This window comes from Nicotiana tabacum, chromosome 24, assembly GCF_000715075.1.
Source record: "Nicotiana tabacum cultivar K326 chromosome 24, ASM71507v2, whole genome shotgun sequence".
NCBI lineage: Eukaryota > Viridiplantae > Streptophyta > Magnoliopsida > Solanales > Solanaceae > Nicotiana > Nicotiana tabacum.
The window spans coordinates 67,577,656-67,588,763 of NC_134103.1; positions in this window are offsets into that span (position 1 = coordinate 67,577,656).

The window sequence follows — 11,108 nt, forward strand, 5'->3', positions numbered from 1 at the left end:
ATCACGAGAACGGACTAAAATTTTATTTGACAATGTTGAACCGTCATTAATGACTTTGTTTGATCTCCTTGAACCTAGATCTTGGGATCTCCAGTCTTCTAGGTAGAGTTACCGCCACAATGACTTGTTCTCGGCCATAGCCCCATTCCCCTTGATGATTTCTCAACTACCTCTCTAGTTAGGCCTTTTGTAAGTGGATCCGACACATTAACACTTGACTTTACATAGTCAATCGTTATAATTCCTCTAGAGAGTAATTGCCTAACGGTTTTATGTCTTCGTCGTATATGACGAGATTTACCGTTATACATAACGCTCCCAGCCCTTCCAATTGCCGCTTGACTATCACAATGTATGCATATTGGTGCCAACGATTTGGGCCAAAATGGAATGTCTTCCAAAAAATTCCGGAGCCATTCAGCTTCTTCACCGGCTTCATCTAAGGCTATGAATTCAGCCTCCATTGTAGAGCGGGCAATACATGTTTGTTTGGACGACTTCCAAGATACCGATCCTCCACCAATAGTGAATACATATCTACTCGTGGACTTAGAATCAGTTGAACCGGTGATCCAATTTGCATCACAGTATCCCTCAATCACCGCAGGGAAATTACTGTAGTGCAATTCAAAGTTCTGGGTATGTTCTAAATATCCCAAAACTCGTTTCATTGCCATCCAATGAGATTGGCCTGGATTGCTCATATATCGACTCAGTTTACTTATAGCACAAGCTATATCTGGTCGTGTACAATTCATGATATACATTAAGCATCCCAATACACGAGCATAATCCAATTGTGATATGCTTTGGCCTTTGTTCTTTGCTAATGCAAGATTCACGTCAATTGGAGTCTTTGCAACTTTAAAGCCCAAGTGCTTGAATTTTTCAAGTACTGTCTTAATATAATGAGATTGTGACAATGCCAGACCTTGAGGAGTCTTATGGATCTTAATTCCCAGAATTAAATCAGCAACTCCCAAGTCTTTCATATCAAACTTGCTATTGAGCATACGCTTAGTAGCATTTATGTTGGCAATGTCATTACTCATTATCAGCATATCATCCACATATAGGCAAACAATGACTATGTGATTTGGAACATTTTTAATGTACACACTTTTATCACATTTATTTATCTTAAAACCATTTGACAACATTGTTTGGTCAAATTTCGCATGCCATTGTTTGGGTGCTTGTTTTAGTCCGTAAAGAGACTTAACAAGTCTACATACCTTCTTTTCTTTACCTGGAACCACAAACCCTTCAGGTTGTTCCATGTAAATTTCTTCCTCCAACTCTCCATTTAAGAAGGCCGTCTTAACATCCATTTGATGAATTTCAAGACCATACACTGCAGCTAATGCTACCAACATTTGTATGGACGTAATTCTTGTAACTGGAGAGTATGTATCAAAGTAGTCTAGACCTTCTCGTTGTCTATACCCTTTGACTACGAGCCTTGCCTTGAATTTATCAATAGTGCCATCATCTTTGATTTTTCTCTTAAAAATCCATTTAGAACCCAAAGGTTTATTTCCAGGAGGAAGATCAACCAATTCCCATGTATGGTTGTTCAATATGGATTCTATTTCACTATTGACTGCCTCTTTCCAAAACAATAATTCCGAAGAAGTCATAGCTTCTTTAAATGTTTGAGACTCATTCTCCAATAAGAAAGTCACAAAATCTGGTCCAAATGAAGTAGACGTTCTTTGACGTTTACTACGTCTTGGATTCTCCTGATTACATGTACTTTCTTTTATTTCTTCCCGAGGTCGTTTAGATCCTTCACCAAACGACTCACATTCCTTTTTATACGGATATATATTTTCAAAGAACTCAACATTATCTGATTCTATAACCGACTGAGGGAAAATGAAGCGAACTGTTGTGTCAGCAAATGATTGCATGTCCAGGTAATAGGGTTTGCAAGTGTGTATTGAATTAGCGCCACCTCTTAGTTTCCTTTCTTTGAGACAATGACACTATGGCTTATGCCTCTGTCAAAGATTTAGCTGCCTTCTTATGTGAAAATATCATATGTATTATTTTTTATATTATACAAATATTATTGTCCAGACACATATATAGGGCCCATGGCCGATTTGTCCTCGTCGGCAAATAGTGGTTTTACTTGATAGTGTTGAGAAATGGTCTGCTAATATTATATTGTCGTGCTTGTCACCCGTGCCAACTAAGCATGACCCTTGCTAGAGTCTAGCAGCTAGAACGTACCGGATCCAAAGTTACAGTACCAGGTATATGTAAACCCTATGCTTTTAGCATAAATTTATATTTAGAAATTTACTAAATCGTAGATATTAACCAATAGCTTTAGAAATTTGATGACTTCAATATTCAAAGCCTTATAGATTAAACTTATTGATTTAAATTCTGGATCCAATTTTATTGCTAAAGTATTTCCAACTAAGGAAAGCATTAACACAAGACTGCCTGCCTTCAAGTGAATAAGCTTTGTACCAGGGTTTTGTTATTCCCGCCAATATTGCTGTATTTGTAAATAATAATTCTGCAAAATATAAGTTAACGTTATAAAACAATAATAAATCCGAGCCCACTGAATTCACAGTGTTTCCTTAAGGAATTTAATCCCCTCCTAGTACCCAAGGTAATGGATTATTTCCTCCCAAGATAGAACGAATAACACACTGGTGTAGCGGTACTTCAAACCCCAGTGTTTCAGCGAACACAAAGTTCGGTAGCAAATCACACTTACAGTTGCTTTGTTTGAAGTTAAAAACAATGCAGAACGAAGGAGTATATACTCAGAAAATTAAATGGAAATGCTGAGAGGAATGAGTGCAATGTATAGCCAATTTGTTGAGCGAATTGTATGTTGTGTGTTGAGTGTCTTTCTTCAACATCTGCTGCACATATATATAGCAGCAAAAGGTTGAAGAAGACCAAACGTCCACCCTCCATGGTGGAGCAAGCATTACATGTTTGTGGAGCAAGCACTTCATATTTGTGGAGCAAGTACTTCATGGTGGGAAGAGCATTAGGCGGCTGCCAAATGGTCAATACACGGATTGGAAAATATCCGTTACAAATGCGGATAATCTTACGTTAATATTTACTATTAACAAATAAATTTGGTCCAAAAAATTAATCAATCAATCGATCATTTGACCAAATCCAAATCCAAATCCAAATCCAAAGCCGAAGCCGAAGCCGAAGCCGAAGCCGAAGCCGTAGCCGTAGCCGAAGCCGAGCCGAGCGAGTGACGACGACGACGGCGCGAGGCTTGCTTTCTTCTTAACTCTTTAAGAGCTACAAGAAGAGCAATTATATATATACCCACCAAAAATGTCTTCCTCTTCCAATATGGGACAATGTCTCATTGTCAAGAGGGAAACTTAAAATTTTACTCAAAATTTTATTTTCCCTCCATTTCCCTTTCACCCTCATTTTAAGAATATTTCATCTTAAAAACAAAACCTCAACAATCCCCCACATGAATGGGGAATGGCTATATCACGGAAGTATGCATGGAAAAACTGTGTGATTTACAAGTAAGGATTAATCGCATCTGGATAAGTAGGTTTCCCTTTGAACTTTTCGTAGTAAACTTATGTCGGATATACTCGGTCAATCGGTAGATTTGATATCTTTGAACCGTCGATCTTTGGTGTATACCTAGACAACCATAAGTCACACAATCAACCCTTAACCGTCTTTGGTTCTTATTGTTGTGTTCGTTTCAGCCATGAACACCGCCTGGTTTCATAAGTGCGTAGAGAACTGGCCTTACAAAGTTCTCCTTGAAGCGGCTAACACTTCACACTTACATAGGTGATTCCTAAACGTGTCATCCTGTAGATACACTATTTGATATACCCCGTATCAAATTTAGAAATTATTAAAAAGCCTTAATGCTTTATCCTTGGTACTGAACATTGTCTCATCACGAGAACGGACTAAAATTTTATTTGACAATGTTGAACCGTCATTAATGACTTTGTTTGATCTCCTTGAACCTAGATCTTGGGATCTCCAGTCTTCTAGGTAGAGTTACCGCCACAATGACTTGTTCTCGGCCATAGCCCCATTCCCCTTGATGATTTCTCAACTACCTCTCTAGTTAGGCCTTTTGTAAGTGGATCCGACACATTATCACTTAACTTTTGTAAGTAGATCCGACACATGCGTGGATCCGACACACGCATCCGAAGCCGAAGCCGAAGCCGAAGCCGAGCAAGCGACGACGACGACGGCGCGAGGCTTGCTTTCTTCTTAACTCTTTAAGAGCTACATGAAGAGCAATTATATATATACCCACCAAAAATGTCTTCTCTTCCAATATGGGACAATGTCTCATTGTCAAGAGGGGGAAACTTAAAATTTTACTCAAAATTTCATTTTTCCTCCATTTCCCATTCACCCTCATTTTAAGAATATTTCGATCTTAAAACAAAACCTCAACAGGTTTGACTTCAGTTGGCCGCAGAAAAATTAATGACCACCTTTAGAAAAAACCTTAGAACAAGTCAATACTTGACGCTCATACCTCAATTCTTAATATGTATGTATCTACTGCATTCAATCACTAAGTGGACACGTGGCCTCAACTAAATGGCTAAAATTAGTTCGCGCTGTTTTTTCCTTCCAGGTGTCCTCTTAAGATAAGTAATTCAAACTAAACAATGGGCCCCCTATGTGGCCTGGTAGGCCTCAAGCCCATGTGTAAGCTAGTAAAAAAGAATTGTTTTGTGGGCCTAATCTGCCTTAAGGCAGCCCATCCTTGGCCGGCTATTTTAGGAATAAAAGCTCTTAAATGTGTTTATATACACGCGGTTTGTTTATTCGCCGCACAGGTGTCTATGTTGCCATATCTGCAAAGTAATGGGCCCATTGGGCCTGGTGCTTCCCATCTGTTTGACATTTGGTGGATAACTTAGGGAAAATGACACTATATACCCGGTCTTAAAATAATAGCCGAATAAATATATATTTTATATATATATATATATATATATATATATATATATATATATATATATATATATTTTTTTTTTTTTATGTTATATACAAAAATTATACATTTTTTCGGCTATCGTATATAAATAGTTTCTGGCGCAGGCTAAAACTGATAATACCCCGATAACAAGGGTCTGTGATATATCCCTTTCAAAGTTTCAAATCCCAGTACCATTGCTGCAATATTTTTTTAATACGTATAACTCTATCTATGACTTTGAATTGCAATCTCTTATTCTTTCAGTTCTCATTTTGGTGACTACTAGCACAATAGACTGTTAAGCTTAGGTAATTTGTAACTCTATAGGTTTGAAACAATTCACAAAACTGCCAAAATCCTAAAAATTGGTTATCTTTGAGGAAATAGTCTAATAACCAAGATATCATAATTAGAGCTATAATGTACCATTTCATACCCACTGTTAACTACATGAAAAAAAGAAAAGGAGATTCTTAAAATTGGCTGAAACGAATTATGGAAAGATTCATCCATGAAACAAATATACATAAAAAGAGCAATGATGTGAGAGACTAATTTTGACATTAATAGACGGCACAAAGCACATATATCATAAGACAATATAGTCAAGCTTGTTTTAAATGCACAATGACATTAAGGCATTACTTTTTTTTTGGCGTATGTAGAGTTTTATGAGTGATAGAAGAATCACAAAACCGAAATTTTCAAGGCTGCTTGATATGAATCACAAATATGCACAGAACCAAGACAGGTAAATGCCATCTGATTTTTGGACAAAAACATCAAGAATTAAGCGACCCAGACAATTAAGCGACCCAGACGGGTTAGTTCTGAATCTAGCTAGGATTGTAACTTGTCTTTCAGAGACTTAGATGGACCGAAGCAGAAAGGTTTGACACTTTCTACAAATTCGAATTTGAGAGGGAGATGGAGCCGACAATAGATGAATGGTTGCATGTCCAATTAATATAATAGGTCTTGCAACATCACCTCTTATATTTCTTATTCTTTTTAGATAATGACAGCACTAAGGTTTACTCTGTCAAAGCTATATATAGATATAAGCTTTTTTTTATTTTTCATATGCGATTTCTAAATGATACTATATAATTGTTCTAATCTAATGATTGACTACCCAAACCAGATAGAACTAAAGTCTTATTACTAGCAAATTGAGGGGTCTGCGCTTCATTTAAACTTATCTCCTTTTATTCCCATTTCGGCGATTGTATACTTCCTTTTATTTTTATTACTATTTGCTTAAAACTATCTAGAATCTCTTCGATTATCGATTCACCCATTAATTTAGGTCGTAAAGTAAATGACAACGGAATTATACTGGTATGTAATAAAATATATATATAAAAAGAAAGATAAAAGCACCCATTAATTTAGGTCGTAAAAGTAAATGACAACGGAATTATACTGGTATGTAATAAAACATATATAAAAAAAAAAAAAAAAGATAAAAGCACTCTTCTTTTTCAGTTAAGTAGTTAGCTATATATCGTATGAACATATATTTGGCATGTGTGCTGTGTCCTATACTATTGTTTCATAATTCCACATATTCAAATCAATATTCTTATTTGTTGTAGCTATTGTTATTGTTATTGTTCATTTATCATTGCTTCATTTGGTTTTTCCAACTCAAATCTATTCACAGTCAGCCTTCTTTATTCCGAACAGAGTGTCTCAACTCTCAAGTTGTTACTTCCTCCGTCCGTCTAATTTTAGGTGATAGTGTTAGATCGAGTACCGAATATAAGAAACAAACGAGGATTTTTGACACACAAGTTAAATTTATTACCTTCAATAATAAATAAGAGGTGGTGAGTGTTCTACACATCTTTTCATATTTTATCTTCTAAAAAATGTGAACTTTTATATAACAACATATCATACCATTAATAGAAAATGAGAGCAATAGGACTTTTTGTATAAATAACAAAAAAGTATATCACGTAAAATAAGACGGAGATAATACAATTTCTCTACAATGTGTAGATGCAAACATCCCCGCGACAAAGACTATAAATTTCCCTAAAGGTGACTCCATTTTTGTGAGTTGTTGAAGCTTTTGTAGCAAAACGTGCCGAATCAGGGCTAATTTACTAAGCGGATAAACTATTGCACGTCCTTCCAATATTTATACATCATATGTACATATACATGTGTGTTGTGTATCTATGTGTAAGTTCACATACAATGTGTATAATAAATTTTTATACACTAGTAATGTGAAATTCCTTTACACTATCCGTGTATTTTAACCTATTATAATAAGTAACACGTCTTATTTATCAAGTAATTGTTTTTTGAAATATTACCTACATTTATCTTCTATGTGATTTGAAATCATAAGAATTCTTTTACCCTATTAATCATGTTTAAAACTCTTTATGATACAAGATGGTCCGTCATTCCCATAATATCATGCTGATTCGATTTGATTCTTTCCACTAGTTTTAAGTCATCATATGCTGAAACGAAACAGAATAGGAAACGCTGATACTGCTTATATGTATCCCTCTCAAGTGAAGGAACCAAAATATTGTTTTGTTGGGATATATGCTATATAACATGAGTGTGAATATAGTATTTATTATATAATAATTATTTATTTAATTTTCATAAAATTTTAAATAGATCATATATTAGTCTATGTCATTTACTTATATAGCAGATGATTTAGTGTATAGAATTTAGCTTAAATACGGAAGATTAAATCATTGTTTCTTATAAGTATAAAGTTTGGGTTCACAATCTAATGATGAAATTGGACAAACCACAAGAATGATTGTCGCACAAAATTAAATATAATCTATACTATATCAAAAGCACAAAGACCTTAGCGAAATGTCATTCGTCTTTTTTACCCTTCAAAAATTAATTTCACACTAGACAACATAGTCATTTAATTATTTTCTCTAATATTTACACCTATGAATCAAATCATTTCCTTATTGAAATTAGGTAAAAACTCCTAGTATTTAGGAAGTTAAATTGAGTAAATTTTATTCATATAAATCCCTTGCCTAAATTAACTAAAAATATCCTTCCGGTTGTTATAATTTTAAAAGTCCTAATCTAAATAGGAATCGAATATAGACACACATATAAACTAAAATAGCGGCAGCGGTGGAGATGATTAATGTATATGGTCAAAACCGAGTTTGTCCTTCGTGTATTTAATCAAGATTGGAGCATGATGGATCGATGATCGTCGTTATAATATCGAGCTATGATGTGAAGTTGTATTATCGAGCTCAAGATCCAGAGAACAATCAATACTGAGCTCGAGTCAATATCGAGCTCAAGACCCAGAGACCGATCGAGCACGAGACCAATACAGAGACCAGCCAATACCGAGACCGACCAAGATCGAGATCGAGCCAAGGGACAAAAAAGCCGTTATAGCCGCACTTGGGGAGAGAATCTCGGTGAAAATCAAGGAAAAGCTAATTAATTAATCTATCATGGGATCCCCACTATGTATTTTTAATTATATCTAAAGTAGGATTCATCCACTATATTAAGAGTGGTTAACATTCATTGAAGGGGGAATTTTTCATTGATTCATAGATTGACATTCATACATTCATACACTCTCACATTTCAGAGATTATTGAGATTTACACACATATAGTAAATATTATTATTATTTGGGCTTTGGACATTGATTCATCTTGTTCATTTATCAATCATTCTTTACTCAAATTTGGTTTGTATTCATTCTTTTTTACAGTCAATATTCGATATATTTCTACTTATTTTTCCAATTTGTACCAAGTTATACCACACATCCTTAGAACCACATATAAATTCAACTCTATCCATTTTTCGGGTAAATAGTTTGGCGCCCGCCGTGAGGACAAGGATAACAGTGGTTGTTTGGTACGAATCTATGCAAAACACACCATTTTACACTTGCACTTGGAAGTGTCTTTGATTTCAGGTTAAAAATGATGAACTCTCAATTAATGGCCCTACCTACCGACAACGAAGCTGGCCTTCAAAGTGAGAACAACAACCTGACGACCGGGGATGAAAGGCCACCCATCGATCCCATTGGAGCTCGGGCCGTAGATCCAATTGACGTTAATTCACATGTGGCCATCGAGGCGAATCAACGTTCCGAACCTGAAAACAACATTCATGGTGGAACTCGATCTGCAGTTCTAAATACCCAAAATGTTGGAGAAGACGGGATCAGCCTGCGTATGATTTTCGAAATGTTGCAAGCTCAACAGGTAGCAATAGTTCACTTGCAGAGCCAAACCCAGGCATTGAGTAGGGCCAAGCCCAGTCCACCCCGAGAAGTCACCCACGAAACGGGGCCAACTGTAGTAAGATCAAATGAACAAGAATTGGGGACTAATCCTGAAATTATTAAGATGTTCGAGGAACTGACAAAACGAATTGAGTCAGGAGAAAAGAGGATTGAAGCAAACGACAAAAAAGTAAAAACTTATAACTCCAGTGTTGATCAGATCCCAGGGGCACCACCGGTATTGAAGGGCTTGAATTCCAAAAAATTTATACAAAAGCCTTTTCCCCTGAGCGCGGCTCCCAAATCGATCCCCAAGAAATTTTGCATGCCCGAAATTCCTAAATATAATGGGATGACCGACCCCAACGAACATGTCACCTCTTACACATGTGCCATTAAAGGGAACGATCTAGAAGACGAAAATATCGAATCCGTACTATTGAAGAAATTCGGGGAAACCCTGTCGAATGGGGTAATGATATGGTGTCATAATTTACCGCCTAACTCTATCGATTCTTTTGCTATGCTTGCAGATTCTTTCATAAAAGCACACGCCGGAGCCACAAAGGTCAAGACCAGGAAGTCGGACCTTTTCAAGGTAAGGCAAAAAGATAATGAGATGCTAAGAGAGTTCGTATCTCGTTTCCAAATGGAACGAATGGATGTACCACCGGTCACGAACGATTAGGCTGTTCAAGCTTTCACTGAAGGACTGAATGAACGAAGCTCGATGGCTTCACGACAGTTAAAGCAGAACTAGATCGAGTGCCCGGATGTTACCTGGGCCGATGTACACAATCGATATCAATCGAAGATTAGAGTCGAAGACGACCAGTTGGGTTCTGGGTCCATTATTAAAAGGGACATCAACCGAGAACCAATGTCGAACAAGGACCGATATCGACCGTATAACGAAGATCGTAGGGGTAGCGAACCTACACGCAACTCCGTACGAGGCAAAAAGAGAAGCGATCGAGGCCAAGGGTTTCGGGGGCTGATGAAAAAAAATGGGCTCGACAGGCATACCGAACCTAAGGAAGCACCACGATTATCATAATATAACTTCAACATTGATGCATCCACCATCGTGTCGGCTATTGGATGCATCAAAGATACTAAGTAGCCTTGACCTCTGCAGTTCGATCCAGCCTAGAGAAATCCCAATCAAATGTGCAAGTATCATGGCACCCATGGCCACAGAACTGAATACTGCAGGCAGTTGAGAGAGGAGGTAGCCCAGTTATTCAATGAAGGGCACCTTCGAGAATTTTTAAGTGACCGGGCCAAAACCCATTTCAAAAACAGAGATTTCAATAAACAAAATGAACAAGAAGAGCCACAACACATCATCCACATGATCATCGGAGGGATCGATGTCCCCTAGGGGCCGGTGCTTAAACGCACTAAGATGTCTATTCTAAGATAGAAGCGATCTCGGACTTAGGATTACATACCTAAAGGAACGTTGTCCTTTAGTGACGAAGACGCTGAAGGAATCATGCAACACCATAACGATGCACTGGTAATATCTGTACTTATGAATAAAACTCAAGTTAAGCGTGTGTTAATTGATCTAGGTAGTTCGGCCAACATCATTCGATTAAGGGTCGTAGAGCAACTCGGTGTACAGGACAAGGTCGTGCCCGAAACCCTAGTGCTAAACGGATTCAATATGGCATGTGAAACTACTAAGGGCGAGATAATCTTGCCAGTAAACGTGGCCGGGATCATCCAAGAAACGAAGTTCAACATGATCGAGGGTGATATGAGATATAATGCCCTGTTCGAGAGGACATAGATCCACAACATGAGAGCAGTGCCCTCGACCCTACACCACATTCTGAAATTCCCAAC